Below are 6679 nucleotides of genomic sequence, written 5' to 3'. Positions count from 1 at the left end.
TTAGGCCACTCATTAAAAAGGGGAGAGGCTGGAAATGTGCACATTATTCACTATATTTGTTGGATTAAATTTTTCTTTCTTTCTTCCCTCCCTCCCTCCTCCTTCTCTTCCTCCCTCCCTTTCTTCCTTCTTACCTCCCTTCTCTCCTTTCTTCTCTTACCTGTATTTTTTCAATCTAATAAATAAATTATATTACTCGGATGAAAAACCAATGTTTAAATTCTGCCCACCCGTTCAGCAAATGGAACCACATTCCAGAAGTGAAAGTCAAACTAAGATGAAGAATATTCCATCTGCCAAGACCCTGCATCAGGGAAGAGTTAACTGCATCCATAGAGTTCGGGGTGTTGCCCCTGCCATCATATGAAAAGCAGTGGTACACTCTGGGCCAGAACTACACCAGCAGCTGTGAAACAGAGCACGGAGGACCACAGAAGCCAGAGACAGCAAGCGACTTGACTCCAAGCATGGTGGTAAGTCATTAAAAGCTCTCGGCTGGCAACACCATGATGTGGTTTTTGTTGTTCATTTGGGGAAAGAGTAGATAGGATGAGATCAATGGGCATATAATCCCCGAGTCACTTAAGAGCCCTTTGCTGCTTTCAGGGAGCAGAGGATGTGCTACTGATGGAGCTGGAATTGACAGAGCTGGAACCAACAGGTCTCTGAGACAGACAGGCTAAAGAATTAGAAAATGCAACAAGCACACTGACCACAATAATTGAAACAGACAGACTCCTGGGGAGATCAGTCAGTTGGTAAAGTTTACTAGGCCATCATAAGGACCCGAGTTCAAGTCTCCAGCATCCACACAAAGTACTAGGTGTGGTACAGGCACCTGTCATCCAGGAATGGCAAAGACTAGAGGCTCCCTGGGGCAGCTGGTGTAGCTGATCAGTAAGATTCAGGTTCAGGAAGAAAGCACAAAGGATGATTGAGGAGGGCACTCAGCCCTGACCCCTGGCTTCCACATGTACAGGTACACACATGTACTCAGACACACAAATACAGAAAAGCAAAATTTAACATCACAAGGTCACAAAATCACAGACCATGAAAGAAAGAAATGAGAGGAGTAGAGGAGAAAGGGGATGGGAGGGGAGGGAGAAGGGAGAGAAGGAGGGAGGGAGGGTCACAGATGCAAGGTGATCAGGAGGGGACAGTGACCTGGCACTAAGCTGGAGATTAGCAATGATGATAAAATCCAAGCCTGTGTTTTGAATCATGGATTTCCGTTATTCATTGTGCTGTACAGAAAGAAATAAATATCTTGAGGTTACAGAACTCAAGCAAACGGTAATGAGATGGAGACTTGGAGAGATTCAAACAGAAAAAAACAAGTTCCATTTGAGGTTTTTTTAGTTTGAAGTATGTGAAAAATGTTCACAGAAAGATGACCATAGGCTTTACAAATAAGAAGCCATGAATAACTGGAAGTCATCAGAGTCTGTTTAGGGAGGGCCCAAAATTCATCACCCAAACTGGGACAGTTCTGGCACTAAAGGGTGTAGCTACTGAAAATTATGCTGAGATCTGAGACTGCAGTACCCATAGGGCCACAGGTGCCAGAGTAGCAGAGAAGTGCCAACCTAGCACCGACCCCTGATGGATGCTGCAGTTGTCTCTGTAGTAAGCAGAGGAGGAGAAGCTGAAGGACAGGCAGAAAGGAGAATGGGAACGCAGAAGGCCACAGCATGGAGAACAAAGGGAGCCTGCACTATGACAGACTGCTCAATGGAGTCAAAGATCTGACAACATGGAAATCACAGATGACCTTAGCAAAAGTCCTGTGGGTGGTATGGTGAACTGAACTTAAGAGAAGAAGCTGAGAAAAAAAAACATAAAATGAGTAACAGAGAGGGAGACAGAGGGAAAGACACACACAAAGAGACAGAGACAGAAACAGAGAGAAAGAGAGAGGGGAGAGAAAGAGAAAGAACAGATATGAGACTCAGAAGAAAAGAAGCCAGAAATATCTATGCCATAGCTACATGTTGTAAATGATGGTGGAAACAGATCAGAATAAGGAACACAAAAGCTTAAGTATTGATAGAAATTATTCATAACTTGTTTTTGGTACAGAGTGGTTCTCAGCCTTCCCAATGCTGTGACCCTTAATACAGTTCCTCATGCTGTGGTGATCCACCCCAGCTGCCAAATTATTTTTGTTGCTACTTCATAACTGTAACTTTACTACTGTTATGAATTGTTATTTAAGACCACATTTTCCAATGGTCTTAGGCCCAGTGAAAGGGTTGTTCTACCCTGAAAGGGATCATAACCTACAGGTTGAGAAATATTGTTCTAATAGATATGTCTTCCTGAATAATCATAAGTATGTTGTCTATAATAACAAAACCTACAAATAACCCAAAAATCAATAAAGAGGAGAGAAAAACTTGAATGCAGTGTGATAGATTGAGCCAATGGAGTATTATGCAGACTAACGACAGTGGTACACAAAACTATAGGTGGATATGGCTGTGGGACATTGGGCTATACAAAAACAGTCTGGTCTCCAGTCCAGCTGAGGTTTGAACCCTGGAACCCAGTGGTGATAATTCACTACATGGGATGGAAGGAGTTTTCTCATGTCTCCTGGAACCCTGGTTCCTGTCGAAGTTACCCGCCCCCCACAGCCCCCACAGGAGAAGCATGGCTTTTAGTCACTTAGGCAATGTCCCAAGCTTCTGACCTTCAGGCTAAACTCCTCCCCAGTTACCCAGCAACCATAAAGATAGCAGCATACCATAAGAGGGGCTGCTTGGCCCCACCTCACTCTCTTGCTCTTGCTCCTCTTACTCTCCTCTCCTCTCTCCTCATTTTCTCCTCTCCTCCCCTCTCCTCTCCTCTCCTCTCCTCTCCTCTCCTCTCCTCTCCTCTCCTCTCCTCTCCTCTCCTCTCCTCTCCTCTCCTCTCCTCTCCTCTCCCTTTCCCTCTCTACCTCTTACTCTAGCCTTTCTTTTCTCTCGCCTTTCCCCCTTTCTCTCCTCTTGGCCATGGCCAGTCTCTCTCTCTCTCTCTTTCCACCTTTTCTCTTTCTCCCTGCCTTTCTACAATAAAGCTCTAAAACCATAGACTGTCTGTTCACCTGCTGCGCTTGGACAGTGAGATAGGCTTTCTCCTAATGAGACATTTCTAATCTCCCAATGGAAGGCCTTCCTGTGCTCCAGTCAAGGCCCACTGCGCTTACTCTTGCCTGTGTGGGAACCTCTCTCCCTAAGCCCTCTCTCCTATAACCCCGGGGCTACAGGGTGTTGCCCCAGGGCCCCTGGTTTCAGGGGCTGCCCCTTGTCCACCCACCATCGAGAGGGGTCAGTGGCTTAGATGCCCACCTGGGGCTGAGTGGAAAGCGTCTGGCAGCCCTCCCATGTCCGCCTGGCCAGAGCATAGGAGGAACTCTGGCCAGACATGGACTATCTTCCCTCCCTGCTCTTTCCCCTATACCCCCTTTTATTTCCCACATATGGCCATCACATGAAAAAAGCAAATACCAATCAACAACTGCATGTAGTACTTTTCAAAAAGTTGAAATTATACTTTCCAGGATTGTAAATACGTACAATAGAATTATACAAGACTGGAAAGGGGGCTGAAATGATGGCCTCAGAAGTCTGGAGATTCGTTATTTCATATCACCTGTGGCCACAGATGTAGTGTAGCAAGAAACAGGAAAATCAGCAAGCTGGGATTAAGATGGGGATCGTCTCAAATCCCATGCTTGTGTTGCGAGCCATAGATACAGATGTTTATTAGCTGGAAAATATTAAAAGAGCTCCATGTGGGTCTTGTCTGGGGTTATAATATGATATTCATTACACTGGTGATTTTTTGGGGTCTGAGTTTCTGAGGCTCATGGCCAGGGCAAGAGTGTGGTTGAATATTTAGGTCAATTCTTCAAGGACAGAGGATGGTCACATAAGACCTGAGACTGATCATCTAGCTCCAACTTAACATTTGAGACAAAGGACAGAAAGTTGACTCACTGACAGAGCTGAAGGCAGAAAAGAAGGGTGTAGTGGGTTGGCCTAATGCTGGTTGTATTCTAATGCTAATTTGGTGACCACAAGACTGGTTGTCCCAGAAAAGAGAGGCCTCCTGTAAGATGCTGAGTGACCCTCCCCAAGGTTATTTCTGATTGGTAAATAAAGATGCCAACAGTCAATAGCTGGGCACAAGAAGGATTTAGGCATATAGGTTGGGTTTAGGTTTCAAGGGCTTGGGATCTGAAGAGGATCAAGAGAGGAAGAAGGTGCAGGAGAGGAAGAAGAAGGAGCAGGAGAGGAAGACGGAGGAGCCACCATGGGTTAAGTGTCAAGAGAGCATGGCCCTGAGGGTGCCCAGTTGGAGTTAAGAGCAGCCCAGGTGGACTACAGTAAATAGTAAATAATTCAGGGTTATCAATAGAAAAGTAGATTCTTATAGCACAGAGGATAGGCAGCTGCCCAGCTATTGTGCTGCCTAAGGCTTATTACAAATATAAAGGTTATGTGTGTTTTTTAATTCAGGAACTCAATGACAAAGGGTATGTTAGAAGCCCCGGTCCAGAATTTAAATACTTACTACAATAAAAAGTCTTTCTCTAAGGCAGTTTGGAGCACAATTAGGGTCAAGTCCAGGAATATTCCATAATCCCCAGTCCCGTTCTTTCCTCTGAGCTCCTTTTTTGGGCACCAGAAACTATTCAGTCAATCAGTGTGAGTTGTTGGGGGGGGTCACTTTATTCCCCAAATCTGCTAGTCTTGCTTCACATCAACCACTGAACAATCTCATGGAAATTATGAAATGACCTTTGTAAGGCTGTGTTTGCTGTAATATTTCTATTCATGTGAAACTATATAGATGTTGTCATCTTAACACGTTCCCATGGTTCAGAATCACCACGTTAACAGCCAGGCCCCCAAAGCAGGCTTGGCAATGGTTCTGGTGCCTGATCATACCCAACTGAATACTGTGTTTTCTTTTCCTCCTATAGGAGCTGTGCTGTGACTTTTCCCCTCACTGATTTCACTCCATGTCCGTCATTTATCAAGATCAAGTTGCATTTTAAGAACAACCCATAACTGTTTTTAATTCCTCCCCGATTTCTACCACTTGCAGATGCATTCCATTAAAAACTCTTTCCACTTTCACCTCCAAGTGCTTTGGAAAACACGCGGGGAAAATGGAAACAGACATTCAGCCATATGCGTGTCGGGAACATTCTCACATGCTGCAGCAAATGAGGTAGGACAGTTTGAAAGGACTCATTTCTCACTGGGAGAACATTTTAGGTAGCGTGGCTTTTGCCCTGTCTTCCTAACATTCCCAGACATGTTACAGATTGAGGCAGGAGAGAGGAAGATTTCCTGGGGGTTCTAGTAACTAAATGTTTTCCCTGGGAACAAATTTGGCCACATTTCTCCCACAGGAATCCTTCTTTTGAGAGGACTCGATGGCTCTATAACGTGGTGCTTTAATCAACATTAGTGAGCTGTGTCCCTTTAGACTGCCTCAGCAGCTTGTGTGGAACTCCACTCAGAGTGGGGCAAGCTAGCTGGCAGCTGTGCCAAGCCTTCTTCTGGATCTCCATTAACTTGTTGATTTGATGACCTCACTAATTCATTTGACTGATTAACTTCTGTCTTCACTTATGTAAATAACTGCAGAGTCTAATACACATTAAGTCTTCCATGGCTTGGGACTTACAGGATCTACGCTAGCTGCTTATTGCTCCATGCCTTGTGTGTTTCAATGCTTTTTCCTCACTGGTGTGGTTGCATCTCTTGAAAGGAAAAACAATGGATAGGCAAGCCAGCACTTGTGATTTACTAGCTCCGGTATGTTGGAACTTAGCAGGCTAAGTGGTAAAGGATGTTAGGCCTGAGTTCCTGCCATGGCAGAAGATCGAAAGGAGAGTAGAGAAAAACCAGAGCATCCTGCCTGACTGATATAATCTCATGCTCAGAAGCAGGACTTTCAGGTGGAGGATGGAATAGCTTGGAGCTCATGGCCTGCCCTAGCCCAACTGAACAGTAGGACAATCTGAAACATCCTTTAAGGGCACCATTCAAAGCCTTACTTTATGGGTACAATCCTGGGGAAATTTGAGGGAAATGATTGAGTCTCTCCATCTGTAAGGCCTCAAAACAAAACACGTTGCTCCCAGAACCCACCAAGTATGAGCAAGTGTGTCACTGGGCTGGGTTTGAAGGCTTCCAATGTTCAAGCCAGGCAATGTTCAAGTCGGTGTCTCTTTCTTCCTTCAGCACCTTGCATAGGAGACAGATAAGTACACGATGTGTGGGGACCTTGTAAGCTCCATGGAAAATGCTGTGATGGAGTCTCAAGAGGAAACCAGTGCATCCCCTGGCAATGAAACAGAACACAATAGGATAGAGTGGCAGTCTGCATGGATGGGTCTTACATTCCTCGTAAAGGGTTACAAACCCTCATGATGGGTCACAGTATAAATTGCATGAGAACTCTGTGAATCTAGTTCCTATCAAGTTATCTTAGTCAATGTTCTATTGCTGTGAAAAGACACAATGACCACAGCAACTGTTATTGAAAACAAAACAAAACAAAACATTTACCAATACCATCATGGCAGGAAGCATTGCAGCACACAGGCAGACTTGGTGTTGGGGGGCAGAAAGGTCTACATCCAGATAGGCAGGCATCAAGAAGAGAGAGACAC

The sequence above is a fragment of the Mus caroli genome, unplaced genomic scaffold, assembly GCF_978045245.1.
Source record: "Mus caroli unplaced genomic scaffold, Mus_caroli_1 scaffold_1, whole genome shotgun sequence".
NCBI classification, from domain to species: domain Eukaryota; kingdom Metazoa; phylum Chordata; class Mammalia; order Rodentia; family Muridae; genus Mus; species Mus caroli.
The sequence above is the reverse complement of the archived record's forward strand: the minus strand, read 5'-3'. Positions refer to the sequence as shown.